The sequence below is a fragment of the Bubalus kerabau genome, chromosome 8, assembly GCF_029407905.1.
Source record: "Bubalus kerabau isolate K-KA32 ecotype Philippines breed swamp buffalo chromosome 8, PCC_UOA_SB_1v2, whole genome shotgun sequence".
In the NCBI taxonomy this organism is placed as follows: domain Eukaryota; kingdom Metazoa; phylum Chordata; class Mammalia; order Artiodactyla; family Bovidae; genus Bubalus; species Bubalus kerabau.
The window spans coordinates 71553997-71572350 of NC_073631.1; the positions used below are offsets into that span (position 1 = coordinate 71553997).

Here is an 18354-nt window from a genome sequence, read left to right on the forward strand (position 1 = left end):
CAAGGAGACCAGTCATGTTCTTTCTGATGGGCTGAGGTATAGTAGAAGATGATGGCATTCTAGTGGGCCAACAAGAACACTCTTTCTTGTCTTCACCTCCCAAATGGAAGCAATTTGAAAAATAAGACTCAAAGGTAAAAAGCAAAATCAACTTTATTACTGCATAAGGCTAAACTGCAGAATAAAGCTAGGATCTATAACAACTGACTTCTTAGGTTGTCTTCCCTGAGTTGAACTTATTCCCGAACGTTCCTCCTAAGCTTGCCTGTGTAGGAGCAGACCAGCGTGTGCCCAGGCACAGAGCTGAGCAGCACAGAACCTTCTCCCAAGTCAGAGATCCACTAGTCAGTGATAGAAGATGGTAGAAAGAAGCTGGAAAAGTCCCTCCTCTTCTTTTTCCCATCTGAGAACAGAGATTATATTTCCCCTCACTCCTGTAGGGGCATAGACAGGTATTCATCAAAGAAATACACCAATAACTATAACATTGTAACTCAGTGATGGGAGAGAGGTTTGACAGAATCAGGAAAGACCTCCCCAAGAGGGAGAGAAGGAGCATCCAGCTAAGGGGACAGCATTTTTCAAAGGCTCCATGAAGGGGAACCTGGCAGGTCCCAGGTTACTGAAGGTAGACCAATTGGTGGTGAGGTGTTTGTTAGATGAGGCCAAGGAGGTCTGCAGGGCCCGGGGCTCTGAGGGTGTTATTAAAGATTCTAAAAGCAGAAAGAAGCCATTCAGAATCATGCCATCACCCTCTCAGTAGTATCGCCCCTTAATGGTAGATGAAAATGTTTATTTTCTCTTAGAGTTTATGTATTTCTCTTTTATCCAGCTCCCATCAAGGGAGGTGGTGGCAATCCTGTTTCTCAAAGTGTGCTTCAAAATATGACTTTCACAAAATGGAAGTTGAGGAAAAGGGTTCCGTAATAAGTTTGGGAAAGTGTGATGGGTTTAATACATTGTTAGTCTCCAAGCGGAGGATTTAGAAAACTTTCAAACTCGTCACTCTGACTATAGGAGCTCTTTTTCTAGGGGCATCTCGGTGGGCTCATGGTTGAGAGGGTACCCTGTGTTCCATCAGGATTGGGCATTTTGAACACAGAATAGGTGTGGGAGGCAGACAGAGTTCCTACCTGAACTTTGCCCCTTACAGATCACTGTTAATACCCATTATTTAGGTTTTTGTGTGAGAGTTAAATGTGATAGCATACACATGCATTAAACATTCAGTAAATGTTCATCCCTGTGGTCCAGTTTTCAACTAGCTGTTTCAGAAATAGAATTGGAGATCATTCTATACAGGATGAATTGGATTCATTTGTGTGGGCATTTTTCCCTTCCCTGAGATAGACCACCATGTTTCTCTTACATTTCTTTCTGTGAAGATTTACTTTCCAGGACTTCTGCTAACATTTACTGGTAAATCTAAGGAATGCCATGAGAATGTAGTGTGATTCTTCAATTCTCTTTTCTGAGTATTTCTATGAATATTTATTCATATGACATGTGAATTATGGGGATAGTATTATACCTGGGTATGTTTTATACCTGACTTAATAAGGATTGACTCATGGCCAGTACCAGATAACTATGACTACCCCAATTAGTAATGGGAGTTTTAGAACCCCATGAAAATAAAGACAGTTTAAAAGTGAGAGTTTATTATTTTTCATGTAAGAATGTTTGGAAGAAATGGAATCATTTCCTCTCCTTCAGACATAAAGAAATCTTTCTGACACCTTGTCTATTTTAGCAATTTCCCACTGAGAGAATTAATTTATGTTGTGGTAAAGATGTATCATTTTCAATCTGTCAAGATCATTGGTAAGTTATTTGCTGCTTGAAGAACATTCCATGTAAACATCAAAAATTAGCAGGGGAAATGGTTTCTTAAACCCCTACCCTGTACAATTTTGATTGTGTACATTTTTCAATGTTTGAAATGTTATTTTACCTGTAGTTAGAGAGATCAGCTTATTTTGCCTGACTAATGTGGTTTCAGTCACTTTCATTGCCAGGTTATAAATAATTTTCCATGTTTCTACCTCCTAAATTCACTCTTCCAAGTTTCATATTCAGGATGCATTCCTGGTGCAGAAGTAATAGTCATCTTGCAGGAAAGTTCATTTATAAAGTATTCTTTAAAATATACCATCTTAACTAGACAGAATCAGATCTCAGTTTCATCATAGAGTTTCAAGTATGTCTTAGGAATTCTTAGAATTAAAGATTTATTTTGTAATTTCTAAAACTCTAGAGAAATTTTCTTTTCTCAACTTTTTCATTTCCTGTCTTTGCTTTGTATTCTTTTTTAATGTATTTTTTAGTGTTCATTTAAGAAAAGCTTTGAATGGTTTAAATCATGGGTCATCATTGTTTTTTATGAAGGCACAGGGGTCTCTGTTTCAGCTACTCAGCTCTGCCACCATAGCAGTAAAAGCAGCTATAGAACTACACTAACGAGTGGACATTCTGTGTTCTATAAAACTGAAAGTTTTTGTGAAACCTTATTTACAGATTTGGTCCATAGGCCATAGTTGCCAACCCCTGATTTAAATTATAGAGATAAATTAAAGATATATGTGATTACTATGTATAAAATATATAGTCAACTGTGTAGCACGGGGAAGCATACTCAGTGTTTTGTAATAGCCTATACCAAAAAGAATCTGAAAATAAAAAAGATCTATATATATATGTGCGTGTGTGTGTGTGTGTGTGTGTGTATCACTGAATCACTTTGCTGGAAACTGTTGGCTGGATTTCTGGTTATAACAGCACTGCATAGTCTCTCCTGGAAAATATTTGCATATATATTTTGGCCCATTTGGGGGGAAAATTCAAGTATCACAACATTGTAAATCAGCTATACTTAAATTAAAAACATATATATTAAAAGTGAAGATAAACATGATTGAATTCACTGAAAATAAAGTGTTAAAACAATTCATACCATTCTCCTTTAAAAGTAGTAATAACTACTGAGGAAAGGCAACCTAGATTTTTTACTATGTATGCTTACTGTATGCTTTATGTATGATTACTTAATCCTAGCACCAGCCCCACTGAAACAACATTATTAATTCCCATGTACAGATTAATACCTCTTAAAAATTTATTTTAATTGGAAGATAATTGCTTTACAACATTGTAATGTTTTTTGCCATACATCAGTATGAGTCGGCCATAGGCATACCTGTGTCCCCTCCATCCTGAACCCCCTCCCACCTCTCTGCCCACCCCATCCCTCCAGGTTGTCACAGAGCACCTACTTTGGGTGCCATATGTCATATGTCAAACTCCCATTGACTATCTAATTTACGTATGGTAATGTTAATACCTTTTTAAAAACTCTTTAGACCTTCAGCCACTTAGCTGCCTCAGTCGCTAACTTGACACTTCTAAACCCAAAACACCAAAGTGATTAAGTTATTGGAACTGTGGTTTACCTTTATTCACAGTAACCCTCACTTTTAACCCACTTCACCATTCAGATAGCAGATCAGAACTTGAAGAACTTAATTGATTTAGTTTACTGAAGGTTTTTTTCAAGGGTGAGTTGGAGCTGACTCCAGGCAGTCAGTTGTTAATTATTCAGGCTTGCAGACCAGTTGTTAAAGCTCATCCTGAAATTGGTCATGGTGGGAGTCTTAAACCTCCCTTTGCCTGGGCTCCACTCTGAGACTCTTACTCAGTTGATGGATCAGGCATTGAGAGTTTTCTTAAAGCTCTTACTAGGGAATTCTAACCTACAGCCAGAGGTGGGAAACCACTGCTTTTAAATGCTGGGTCCCATCTTGTCAGAGCTGTGTGTTTTCTTGCCTAGGTTAGCCTATTTCCAGTTTGCTAGGAGAAAGGTTACTGTAATCTACTTGCTTAGCCTCCAAGCGTGAGTCCAATGGGACTGAACAGATGCTTGCTTATGTCTTAATGGAGAAGCCGTGGAAAGAGTTGGCTGAATTTCTGGTTATAATAGCACTGCATAGTCTCTCCTGGAAAATATTTGCATATATATTTTGGCCCACTTGGGAGGAAAAATTCAAGTATTAAACCAGAGAAAAGTACCCAAGGAAATTAAACCAATTTTTTTGTTTTCTTGTTTCAGCAGCCTATAATGACCATGAAGTAGCAAATTATATCTGTTAATCTGTAATTTTAGTTCCTATTGTACATTATGTTTCGTTTCCTATTCCTCTGTCTCCTGCTATTTGGCGTGATAGTAGACCTTTAACCCTCCCTTATGGCTTTGGCAATAAGTTACTCAGATTGTAACTTCGCAGCTCTCAGGAGTTGCTAATAAACAGCAAAATCATTTTAAAAAGTAAAGTATTAATTTTACCCTTAAGATGGAAATTACTGCCACACAATTAATAGAACTGACAAAATTTAGCTCAACATTTAGAAGCTCTGTCTGAATGGAGCTGAGGTGAACTCTCCCCCGATCCCTTTATTTTTAGAAAATAAACCTAAACAACCTTACTAAAGGGAGGGAATCTCAAGGAATAAAAAATAACTAAAGTAAGGTCTAAACTCACATAATTCCCCAATCCCCACCCCAAAGAAAAGAATGAAACAGAAGGGAAAATCTCAGAGAGATCAATCCTGTCCTATTTAACAGTGGAAAGGGAGAAAAGCTAAATATTTTAGCCTGACTGAATTTTGTGACCTACTTATAATTAATTCCTAAGGCCAGGATTTGGTATTTCTAATGGATTCTGCCCTAAAGAGATGAATATCTGGACAGTGCCTAAAAAACATTCCCTAAACTCTTCCCATTGAGAAAGTAGCCTTGATTTATATTTCCCTATTCACATAAATGTGTTTACTTAAGCTGGAGAATGACTTCATGTTGCTTTCTATCTGGCTTACATTATATTCAGGGTCACCAACACACCCTTTCCTGGCCTATGACTTGTTTTCTTGTTTGTTTATATACTGCTTTGTTCCAATCATTGTCCTTTCATCTTCTTTATTGATTGACTTGTAAAACCTTCATCCTGCTTCCTGAGAGTTATGGTCCAGTCTTGTCACTAATTTTGCTTCCTTCCCCACCGTCCTATGCAGCTACTTATTTATAATCTCTTACAACTCAAAAGTGTAGGATATCAGCAACAAGATAGTAATTACAAGTATTTTTCTCAACTATACCACCTGCAAGAGACCTTCCCAAACAAAACATGTTTTTGACTTGAAGAAAGCAAATCAAATCAGTGCCAGTCTATATTAGTAGATTTTATCTTTAGAGTTCACAGAAACTTAATCACCGTTTGTTTACCCCACTTTAAAGACAAAAGAAATTGAGGCTCATTTAAATGAAACCTTGCCCAAGTTCAGTCATCCCCAGTTGAGTGGCCACTGTTGTCCAGAGCACCAAGACTGGGCATCTTCTCAGTTCATGTAATTTACTGAGCATCTAGTTTGCTATAATCATTGTTCCAGGTACTGGGAGTACAAAAAAGCAGAAGGTATAGCCCTTATGGATTAGAATTTACGTCTCTTAGTAAAAGCAGGTTATACACATGTGGAGCAAATACTCAATGAACATGACATACACGCAGATGGACTAAATTACTAGCATGGATTATTGGTTAGATAAGATAGAGGTACTCATGGGCCATTCTTTCCATACTGTTTTAAGGCAGTTATAAGCAATATATTCACATCCACAAAATGTCTTAGAAATTGTAAGTCAATGTAAATTCCTAAAGAGTTGGAATCAGGTGAGATCAGGGGGAAGTGATTGACGGCAAACAGTTTTAGAGCATGATCATTATGGACTGCGGGGGATTCATAAGCAGACCCAGGATGTTGATGGGGGGGGGGGTAGTTATGGAAACCTGGAGTTTTCTGGAGCATCTTCTGAAACTCTGGGAATAGAGGTAAAGTGATGAGAGCTTTTGGCATCAGAGGGATCTGGATTCAAATTTTATTCTTCAGTTTGAGAGATAGATGATCTTAAACCTTTGCAAGCTTTGGTCTCCTCATGTATGCATTGGAGACAATGCCTACCTTCCCATGAGGATTAATGAGGTAAAATTAGGGATGGAAACAGCTACTTATGTTAATACTGTCTCTCCGTAAACCTCTGGTTCAGAAAGGTTCTCCAGGGCTTCAGAAACAAGTGATGTTGGCTGAGCAGTTCCACACTGCGTAGTTACCCAACAGGAATGGAAGTATATGTCCACAGAAGACAGGGGCAAGGATGTACAGGACGGCGTTATCTGCAGTAGCCCTGAGTATTAGCTAGTCTGTCTCCAAGTACGTGGATAAACAAATTGTGATCTATCTGTACAATGGAATACTATTTAGTGATTAAAAGAAAAAAACCATGAATGAGTCTCAAAAACATTTTACTGAGTGAAAGGAACCAGACACAAAAGAGTGCATTTGAAATTCAAGTAGAGATAGCTGATCTGTAACAATGGAAATCTGAACAGCAGTTGACTCTCGGAACAGGAAGAAAAAGTTCTCTCCCTTCCAGAGAACTTTCTGGACTGATGGATATAGTCCGTATCTTGATTGAGATGTTAGTTTTACAAAGGTGTACATTTATCAAATTCATTGAATTAGGCACTTAAAATCTATGCATTGTATTTACCTCAGTTAAAAAAAAAAATTGTTGGCCCAGGCAGAAATGAGGAAAAGGAGCCCACAAGTTCCACTCATTCCCTGAAAGAGCAGAGAGCATTTCCTCTACTGTAAACAAGCCATTTAAGAAAAAGGGAAGTAAATACATGCAGTAGTTTGAAGAAGAAAATCTCTGGAATTTCCTCTCCATTGAAGAAAGACAGTGAAATCCTTTATTCTCAGCTTTTAAACTCTACAGAAACAATAGTGTGGTCAAGTAAAAACAATTGCTACACTTATTAAATGAAGAAGGACTAGTTGCCAGACACTGGGGCACAATTAGAATTAGTTGGTGATTAAAAATGTTTCTAATAGAAAATTATAGCATATGGATCTTCCAGATCCAAAAGATCCATGAGACAGATCCATGAGACAGAATTTTACAAGAAAGAAATATTAAATTTTTAATTTAAATTTAGGTTTTTAAAATTAAAAACTAACACTGCCCAGTTTCAGCCCCTGGATGTCTTCTGGAACTCTAAATGAACTCTATTTCTGTAATTGGAAGCCAGTTAATAACAGCTTATCTTCAGACTTAGAATTTACAGTAACGGCCATCAATAACTTATCTTCTAGTGACAATATTTTTGAGGCCTGCCATTTTAGCAATACCATGCTTAACCATTCACATTTAATTATAAACCTGAATTTCATCTCTACTGTAACTGTGTTATTGCTTAATCAAATTCAACAAAAATAATATGTCCACTGTTAAGAATTCCCACAAGAAATCTTGACAGTCTTTACATCATGTTTAGGCATGTTTCACCTGATGCTAGAAACGTAGTTCACAGCGTGGTTTTGGCCCTCAATCATTGTTGCTCTTTCTATGTCCCAGTAGGGGTCTCTGCACTGGCCCAAAAATGTCAAGAAATATCAAAAGATAAAGTTATTTTCAAGGGCACACCTCCTACCCTCCAAAAGAATGCAGTCTCTTTAAGCTAGGGTCCAGAGCTCATTCGTATGCCAGCTCCCATCAGTACACACTTTGACTAATTTTCCTCTGAAAGCAAGTACCAGAACCGAAATAGGAGTGCTAAAGAGAGCCACGTATTGTAAGCATGGAAAACGGCACGGATTCCACTAAAAACACAAACAAGCAGACACCCAGTGCTGCCGCACACCTCTGCTGCGAAGCTGACAGGGATTTAACACCTGATGAATTCGTAGCCCAGCCAAATGTGTGTGTTTCCAAAGAAGCCTTTTCATTTTCCTTCCCATCTAACACACAGCATATTAAAATCAGAGAAGCCCTTTCATCTTCGTGGGTATCACAGCAGCAAACTGATTTTAATGTCTTTTCCATGTGGGTCTACTTGTAACAATAAAGGGATCCCCGGGCGCACCCAGCTGCACAGCATTAGAGGCAGAATCTGCAAAAAAAAAAAAAGTATGCTTTAAGCTAATTTGTTCTTGCTAAAAAGACTATCCAGGTACAGAATCTCCCTGGATCTGTCTCAGGGCTTTGTTCAAAGTCCTTGGAAAGGCACTAAAAGCAAAGTGGTATCTGACAGGAAGGGAGAAATAAGCTGCTGGGACCTGTCTGATACCTGGCAAGGAGAGGAAGCTGGCTGTGCAGCTTGAGCCTCTTACCACCAAACTCAGTGACTCACTCCTTGGAAATCGGGATGCTGGTGTCAATGTATAGTCATCAAAGCAGCAACAAGTTAGCTTGATCTCATCAGATCAAAGATGTGTTTCATACTCCACTGGACTGAATTTTCTTTTTAACCTAGCCAACTCAGGCTCTCTTTGGTATGGAAGAATAAAACATAACAAATCACCCCAAGAAACTAAAGTTGGTTGGGAGACCACTGTATAGGAATTTGAGATCTAATCATGATGTGCTTGCTGTGTTTTCTACCTGGATACCCAATCATTATTATTTTTTACAGGCAAAAAAATAAAAGAGGTAGCCAAGGTGTTTCAGATGCTTACAGACCCCAAAATAGGTCACTCTCAGGGAAATTGTGTTTCCTCTTGTCAAAATAGTTTTGAGTAAAATAGCTACAGGGCATCTGTCAGTGGCCTACCAACTAAGGTATATCTTTTTGAAGCCTGGGTCTGGGAGGACTTTTAGTTTTCAAATAGATATATTTTCCAAAATTAAAATATTTTCAAGTAACAAGATGAAATAAGTGTAAAGCGGGTTTCTCTTATAGCAAATAGTGGAAATGGTATTTTCCATGTAAGATATTTTGAGCTCTTTCTATGCTGTATAACTGGATCCTAGTGAAAATCCTTATCACAGTGTTTAACTTGAAAGCGGTTCTAACCCTGGCAGTCCAGGATTAAACTCCGTGCTTCCACAGAAGGGAGCCCAAGTTTGATACCTAATCACAAAACTTAGATCCTGCAAGCCACAGGGCGTAGCCAAAAAAAAAACTTTTTAAAATAACATTTTTAAAATGTTAAAAAAAAAAAAAAAGGATAGGGGACTTCCCCGGTGGTCCAGTGGTTAAAAATCCACCTTGCAGTGCGAGGACACCGGTTTGATCCCTGTTCCTGGCAGATCCCATGCACCACGGAACGACTAAGCCCTTGGGCCACAACTCCTGAGCCTGTGCTCTGGAGCCCACGAGCTGCAGCTGCTGAAGCTTGTGCACACCGGGAGCCTGTGCTCTGCAACAGGATAAGCCACCACAAGAAGAAGGCTGTGCACCGTAACGAGAGCAACCTCTGCTCCCTGCGACTAGAGGAAGCCCGCACGCGGCAACAGAGACCCACCAGAGCCAAAAGATAAAAAATAAATCCTGTTTTAAAAAGGTAAAAGAAGAAAGAAAACAGTTGCTTAGAATCTTAAACTCGGGGGTGGAAAGGACCTCGACACGCTTTTCTGTTGGCCATCCTTTTCCAGTTTCTGTCTGCCAGGCAGAAGTGTGCTGTGTTGCTCCAAGGCTCTAACAATTGCCAGGACCAGTGCCAGGCATTCAGTTTAGGATAACGCTTTTGAAGCACAGTCATGATCCTATATCTTGAATAGACGCCCCCAAATGACACCCTTAAATGGCCACTTTCTAATTTAAGAACTTTGCATAAACTTCTAGGCCATTATTGTGTTGACAGTCTCCCTAAAATTCACCTTGATGAAGTTCATTTTGGCAGAGCATGCCGTTGCTACCAACAGTATTTCACTGCCATTAAAAGGAAACAGGCTTTGAAAAATGTTTAATTAAAGCCACTTGGTTTCAGTAATATACATGCATATAATTTAGAATATGCTATGTTATACCTAAATTGTTTTTGTAAGGCTAACAAAACTTGACAAATGACTAACTTTAAAAGCATATAATTAAAATGTTACAGCTCAGTTGTGAGTGAACTGCCAGAGGGCGCCTGCCTGGGGATGTTTGTGACAGGCTAGGTGGGTTCCCACCACCACCTGTGGACAGCACACCTCAGCCTGGAGGTTTTTTCCTTCCCCCTAGGAGATGAATAAGCCCTTTTTGGAAACTAAAACCATAAAATTAAAATTATGAAGTAACTGCAAATATAAAAATTGGGATTTAAAAAATTTTTTTAATAAATCAGAGTTTCTGGAATAGCTATATAATAAGCATGCATTGCAGAAACATAAATATACCATTGGTAGCTAATACATAGTACTTGGCAAGTAAATTGCAAATTAAAAGTTTAGTAGAATCCAGTTAACACATTTGTAAATAATCTATAGGGCTGTGTTGCCTAAAATGAATAATAAATATTCCAAAGAGGATTTTTTTTCTCTTTTTTTGTGGGGGAGGGCTCACAATAAAGACCTATTTCCTGGCATCATCAAAAAAGGAAGATTTGCCAAGACTAGAAAGCTTCTCCTTTGCCATGTAAAAGCCCTTTATCTAAAGCTACAAATGTGGCATAGTAATGGACATTGTCATTTTCTGCCAAGCCTGGAGGATAAACTGGGAAATGAATTATGTTATAAACTGGAAAGTAGCTTCATTTTCATGGTAGCTGTGCCTCTTTAAAAATAACATCTCACAGCCTCCTAGAATTTCTGTTCACTTAGTCTGTATTTTCTATTATATAATAGTACATTTTGGAAAGATGACAGGGCTGAAAAGTGAATGGATATTTTTTCGGAACATCTTTCGTCATCTGGAAGATGGCAATTTGTGGCTCCTTCTGAGTGATATTTCAGATTCTTGTCTATAAAGTGCTCTGAATGGCCTGAATTTATTAACCTAATAAGCCATATTGTTACTTAGGTGCCTGTGCCTGGTTAATAGTTGTTGTTGACTCTTCTCATTGACAGACCAAGATAGTGAACAGAATAAGTCCTGCATGCCGGTTCTTGGCAGACTGGTAGTAAGTCATCTTTCCTCACCCAGGGGAGCTCCAGGACTTAAGCTGGCTCAGAGGACCGGAGCCTGGGATTAAATCTGAGGTCCTGGGTTTGATTCCTCTGTGAGCCAATTCACTTGGCTCCATCCTTGAGCCCTGAATTGTGCCCTTGAGGCTAGTTGAACGTAGCCTCTTCGAATCTCTCAGGAAGGAGATGGTGGAGATCTGGTAAACTCATGTAGGACAAATCAGGTTCCCAAAGATTTGCCTTTCCCTCTGGCTTGGCCCAGAGCGATCAAGGTCAGTGTAAAAATATAATCATGAGAAAAACCAACTCAGATAAACAAGGTCCTACTGTATAACACAGGAAACTGTATTTAATATTCTGTGATAAAACATAATGGAAAAGAATATGAAAAAGAATGTATATGTGACTGAGTCACTTTCCTGTACTGCAGAAATTAACATAACACTGTAAATCAAGTATAGTCCAGTATTAAAAATAAGAGCTCACAGTGTATGCCTGTGAAGCACTCTGAATGGCCTCGGTTTATTCAGTGACAGAGCAACAGTATTGCTTTGACATGTTCTTCTCCACAGTCTTTTGTGTTCAGTACAAATGCCCTCAGAATAGTCAAAAGAAGACTGACAAAGGAATTGGTAAAAATAAATGTCTTAAGACTGGCAAAGCCTCAGACCACTCTAGTACTTGTTGCCAAGAAAGGACAGAGATTCTGTGACTTGGATGGAAGGGGATCTCTTTCACTTCCTGCTCCCCTTAAAATGATGGTCAGAGAGCAACTCCCGCCCCTCCTCCACCTCATGGCAGAGGATTCCTGGGAGAGTAGTGGGGGATGCGGCAACTTCATTGCCTCAGTTGTCGCTCCTTAACACCCCTGAATTTAGGAGATGCTTACTGCCCAAAACTTCTTCTGGTGAAAGGAAGCAATGGAGAAAAACCATGGCATAAAATAGCATGAGATCTTAACACTGGAATTTTAGAACCAGAAATATGTGTCAAGGTCATCTTGGCTATTGCAATTTATAAGTTATGACCAGCATTTTTTAATATAAGGAAAGAAAGAAATAGAAAATAGAAAAAAAAAAAGAAAATAGGGTGCTGCACACTTAGTAAGGATAAATACTGTCTGAGGAAACTTTCAGTTTCGTGTGTATGTGTGTGTGTGTTATTTTCTGAGTTGTGATTTTTTTTTTTCTTTTACTGAATCATGGTCAGAAAATTTGAAATCCAGTTATCCAGATTCACCACTTCATACAAGTGTAGTGTAAAGTCCAAGGTCGTGTGGCCAAATGGATCAAAAAAGTACCAAGACCCAACCTTACTGATTTCCAGTCCAGTGCATATTCCTCACATTCCAGCCACAGCAAAATACTGAGTGTGTTCTGATCATCAGCTGTGTTGTAACCGTAGTTCTTTGTTCATGAGACTTCATCAAACCATAGCCCATAGCTATACAGTTCTTCTAGGCCTGCAGATCCTGGAATGTTCTCAGACTCGCCATCCTCAGAAAGAACACAAGGTCCTTCACTAGAGCTTAGTCATAAAGAGGGGGAAAAATCATGTTTCTGTGTGCTTTTGTGGGGGTAGAGATTTCTCTTTGATCAGTTATCCATCTTAGGCAGTAACTGAGCGCCCAACCTGCAACCCCATCATTAGATACCTCAGCGAAGTAAAGGTGGGAAGAGATATAGTCTATGCCCTTAGGGACTTGAGGGGAAAAGCGTAGAGACTGTGTCACAGTGAAGATATGAGTGAGGAAGGATGTGGACAGGAAAGCAGGCTCTTTTGCGGGAAGGGTGTGGTCTGGAAGGGCTTCTGGAGGTGACCTCCCAGCAGAGGCGCTCTTGCCTTTGGATGAGAACCTTGCCAAGTGCAGGCTTGATCTCCCTTCACAGAAGGCCATTCCCCCTCCCCTCCCCTTTCCTTATTTGTCAGCTAAATCAGAACCCAGGGGCTTCTAGACAGGTGTTTTCCCTCGGCCCCTTCCTGCGGTAGGTGAAAATGATGTCTTCCAAGTATTGAAGGAACAGGTACCACCACCTACCTCTCTGGGTCCCATAAAAGCTGAGGTGAAAATAGTTGTGAGCTCCTCTGGGTTCTAGCGCTGTGAATCTCTATTTTTGGAAGCATTTTACCCCATACCCAGTTTAGACCATTGTGTCTTTACTCATTCGCTTCCAGAGATTCAAAGTTGCTGAGAAAGCTGAAATGATTGTTGTAAAAGCAGACAGATGGCCGGTGTTTCCCTGTCCTTAGTGAAGGCACGGCTCTCTCGGTCATAGCTCTGGGCAGCCTTCATTCTTTGTTCTCCCCCAGCACCCCGAGTTGATCTCTCTTACTAGCACTCTTGTTCCCTTTTCCTGTCCTTGTTTTGACAGGGAGGAAAGTAAACGTAGCCAGTGATAAAGCCAGGAGTGTGGCTTTCCAACCGCAGCCTCTGCCAGAGGCTGGCGCCCTCCCGGTAGCCTGCCCTCTGAATGGTAATTAGCTGGATGGGAATTTTCACAGGGGCCTCCCCCCGGAGCAATTTTGCCAAAGAGTAACCCTCTTGTCTAGACCGTACAAACCCATAAAGTCATCAGCTAGCTGGGATTTCCAAGCTACAGAGCAGTAATAGAAAAGCCTGCCTCTAGCCTTGGAGGGTTTTCAGTATAGAGTGCTCATTGTGGAAACCTGCCCTTCACACAAGTGCACAGACCTCTATCTGAGAAGAGGGATGGAAGGTCACCTACGGCCTCCGTCATCCCCAGGAAGACACCCGCTCCGCATCTCTGCTGTGTTGGAATCTACACAGCCTCACCCTCGCCTTGCATTTTAAACCCAGGACACTCTCCTGGCTTTTATTTGGGCAGTTGGTTTTTGAGAACAGTCCAACTGTGCCTTTTAGTTTTCTTGCTTGCCAAAGCTGATTAATAATTAGTGAGATAAAAGCACTTTAATACTTGGCATTTGAAGAAACTAGGCTGCTGTCACTTACCCAGAGAGCAGTGAAAAAAATTCAGACTTCAAGTCCAGTGCTCTACCATTTTCGGGACTTTGCAAAGTTTTGATAGCTCTTATGGCAACAGCATTGATGAGACTGGAAAATGGAAACACACGCTTTGGAGGGGGTGGTGCAGAACGGGCAGGGGCTGTCCTGAGCCCCCTCAGATCTCTCCTAAGCCTAGGCGTAACTAAACTCTAGCGAGTCCTGTGCAGTTGGTTTTTCAGAAACAATGTTAAAACAGATTACCTAAGGAGGAAACCAAATCCAGAGATACAATTTATGGAAAGAAAAATCAGTTACGGAAGCAGATAGAAGAGAGCTCCTCAGGTGTCTACGCCAGCCTGGTGAGGGGCATTAGAGTTAGCTCTGTATGCCCGCCTGGAGGAGTAAGAATGCAGTGTTAGTCACTGCATCAGGACATCTAGATGCATCAGGACGTCTAGAATGTGTTCGTGCTTCGTGTGCGTGCTCAGTTGCTCAGTCATGTCCAGCTCTGTGCAATCCAATGGACTGGAGCCCACCAGGGTCCTCTGGCCATGGGATTATTCAGGCAAGAATACTGGAGTGGGTTGTCATTTCCTCCTCCAGGGGATCTTCCTGACTCTTGGGTGCTTTGCCAAGCATGTTATTCACATTCCCATTTTATATATGAATGGAAACCAGACGTTCAGAGATGTTAACTGACTTACCCAAGGGCACATAGTAAGATTGGGTATCTGGATTTTAACCCAGGTCTGCCTTTCTCCAAAGCCCACTCCTGTGGGCTGTCCTCTCTCTGACTCCTGACAATGTGATATAGGACTGTAATCCATTTTTGTGCCCTTCAGCAGTGCTAAGGACCTCCTTTGCTCCTAGAATATTATTTTTCAGGCGACAGATGATGAAATCCGCACAGAATGCCAGGTTGCCCGATAGAGTCAAGTTTGGCGTGTACACAGCCTTGGGGTGGGGAGTCACAGGGAGGCTTTTTGGAGGGAATAATAGCCAATGTGAGTGTTAAGAATGAGTATCTCCTAGTCAGATGAAAATGAAGAGGGTATATTCAGCTGGCTGGTTCAAATGGGTGGGGAGGGAGAAAAATGCCCAGAAGACAAGAGTTTGCCCAGCTGTGTAATGTGAAGCTGTTGGAGGGTTTTAAGCAGGAGACTGTCGTGGTTGGCTTTATATTTTTAAAAGATTATTCTGACAGATGAATGAATATTGGGTGGGGATATCTACTGAAGCAGTAGGAGAGGTAGCAATAATGGGACCAGAATAATGAGGGGACGTGGGTGAACTCTGGATACATTAAAATAGAGCCTGGAGGACTTGCATGAGGATCCAGAGGAGGAAAGAGAGGAATGACCCCTGGCTTCTTTGCTGGAACAGCTGAGTGGATGGTGGAACCGTTTCCTGGGTTGGGGGTTGGGGCACAGGAGCAGGTTTTTAGGGTGGTGCACAAGCAAGAATTCTCTTTTAGAATCAGAAAAAAGAAAATGTAGTGGCTCGGTCGTGTCTGACTCTTTGTGACCCCATGGACCAGGCTTCTCTGTCCATGGAATTCTCCAGGCAAGAATACTGGAATGGGTTGCCATTTCCTTCTCCAGGGGATCTTCCTGACCCAGCAGATTCTTTACTCTCTGAGCCATCAGGGAAGCCCTTAGAATCAAAACATGACCTTAAATCACCCTCCAACCGCCTCTGTCATGGTACACTGTTTTTCAGGAGTTCCCTGACTTTCTCAGTGACCTTGGAGAATCTTAAAAATATGGATTCCTGGTACCTGCCCTAGATTTCTTGAGCCAAATTCCAGAAATAGAGCCAGAAATTGGCAGCTTTCAGCAGCTTCCAGGTAACTTTAGCACTGCTAGCCCACTACGAGTTCAGGAACATCGTTTGTGAACCACTGCTCTGTTTCATAGTTGCCAGGGCCAGTCATGATGATCTGAAGGCCATTTGAGCAATATTGCTGCCCAGATGTAAAACCTGTGTTGCCCATACCATCTCTCCCATCTCTCCTTCCCCGGTGAATCACAAGCCACTTCCCCTGATAGGTCATTCTTAAACTAAAGGTTTGCTGACGGGCTGATTCAGGCTGTGCTGTTTTGATGATGTTCCCACAATGTCAGGCATATCCTAACAAGTGGGGAACCCTTGAAAGAGTGGTATTTCCCGAAATGACGGGAATGTTCCTGTATATACATGTTTTTCCTAAGAACCCAAGACTCTGATATCTGTCTGAATGGTCTGGTCCTCATAAATCTGTGGGTTGGTTCTGGAAATCCCACAAGCCTGGGCTTTCTTGAGAGATTTATGGCCCTTCCCGTGCATCGGGGCCAGGAATAACATCGCAGCTCCCTCGGCACTTCTGGTTTTCATCCCTGAAGGGGTGGCAAGGGAAGGGAAAGGTGTGCTGAATCAATACCACTTTGAGAGAAGACTGTCCAGACTTATTTTCCAAAACCTCAGAAAAAGCTCCATGTTCTGTTAAGTATATAACAGTGCTCTGCCCTCTCCACCCCTCTCCCTGGGGTTTCCCTGGCCTCATCTCCTCTCCTGGGCTGGATTCTGTGGTGAGGGAGCTGACTTGAGCCCACAGACACACTGCAAGATGGGACCAATCCCCTTGAGCAGCGGCCTTAGACCTTTAGCAGGCAGAGTGATGCTGAACTTTTAGATAAGCTCATTGACACTGTGTTTTAAGATTATTCCAAAATAATGTCATTTCATTTCCTCTCACCCTGACCAAGAAAAGGGACAAACTAAGATGGCCATTCCAATTATATTCCCATGCCTGGAAAATCTGTTTGATCAAATTACATGTTATGTTGATGGAAGGCAAGTATGACTGATTTTTAGTCCATATAATACTTGACCCAAAGTATCTGCATATACCTTAGCAGAATATCAGACAAGAATTTAAAAATGTTATACCAACTCTCTAGAAGGTAGATGGCCAGGGAGCTGGGTCTAATGACTATGACTGGCAGATCCAGTGCTGAGGTCTGCAGGATGCAGAGATGAGTGAAAAAAGATCAGAGCCTTCAGGGAGATAAAAATCTAGTTGCAAAGGAAGATGAGTGTGCAAATAAAGTTCATATCAGACCCTGAACCTGAGAGCCTTAAATTACGTAATAGTGGTCAAAGAAGTCACTTTTACTTGGCAACAATTCAGTTAGCATTTCATTACCTGGGGAAAGTCGCTTTGGAGCAAGGCGTTTAAGGATGAGTACAGATAAGGGTTAGAAGGTGAGGGTTGTGTATTCCAAGATCCCAGACTTAGCTGGGTAACACAGAGATGGTTTGGGGACCAGTGATGGTTTCCACACTAATTTGATTGGTGTATTGGACTCACAGAGCATACATCTGGGTATAAGAACCTTAAATGCTAGGTTAAGGAATTTGTATTTAATAGACTTGGCAGTGGGGAAACATTTTTAATAAGAGAGGCAACTCTTGCTATCAAACAAGAGTGATATTATGAGGCTCTTTGGGGGAATGTTAACTAAGCAGCAGAAGGAAGATGACTTGGAGGGCAAAGAGGCTGGGGGCTGATCTATTAGGGAGGAGGTTTTTTTCAATAGCCAGCGTGAGGGTATGGAAATAGATTTGGTTTTCTTGATGAAGTTTCTGCATGTTGGACGGGAAATGACTTGATGTGGAAGACTTTCCAGCACTGTTCTGCGTCACCCACGAATCCCTCCCGGTTGATAGAAACCTGCCCACTGGCTCAAACAGAAGTAAACCTTGCAGACATTGGAATGTTTATGTTCAGCCCAAAATGGCTCTGGTTTTTTACACAGCCGTAAAGTGTATTTAACTCCCAAATATAAAACACTTCTTGACTACTGTTTCATAGCTTCATAAAATGGGGCTCAATTGTGTAGGTGCTCTGTGTTGTCATCCCCTATCTTTCTACGCAAATCTGTTTCCTGAGATTGTTATTCCAGCGGAAAAAAAAAATTCAACCCAGCATAAACTACCTTTTTTACAAGCAGCCGTAAGAAGCAAGCCCCGAAGACAATGAGGAGCCTCCACATTTATATTTTTAACCCAACATTACAGCTCTAACTAGGAGGGATGCAAAATTGCTTTAATTATGAATGTTTTTCATTGTGGTTGTGAGTGTAAGTCAGTAACAGATGTTCATTTTCCCCCAGCTCAACTGTTTTTAATTCTTTCTTGAACATGAAGAGAGAAATCTTTAAACATGAGCCAAAGTTCAATTAATATCCCTGGCTGAGGGTGGAAAATGCCCGACTTTGTTTTTTTCTCGGCTGTATACCTGCTTTGGCTGCCTGTGCCACAGAGGACCAGGGGAAAGAGTCCAGCTGGCACGGGTTTTATGACTGCAAAGTTAATTTGCAGAATAAGCCTTGGGCGGGAGGGGTCTGTGCGGCCTTTTATATATTTATTTATTTACTCTCTTTCAGGTATAAATAAAATTGCACTGTAAAAC

The 18354-nt window shown here is 41.1% G+C and overlaps 1 protein-coding gene across 1 annotated transcript in view; it reads left to right on the forward strand.

Annotated features, from left to right (window-relative positions):
* The window catches only part of JAZF1 (JAZF zinc finger 1), a 334411-nt gene that overhangs the window by 290948 nt on the left and 25109 nt on the right, over window positions 1-18354 (forward strand). The gene's annotated exons all lie outside the window — the stretch shown is intronic.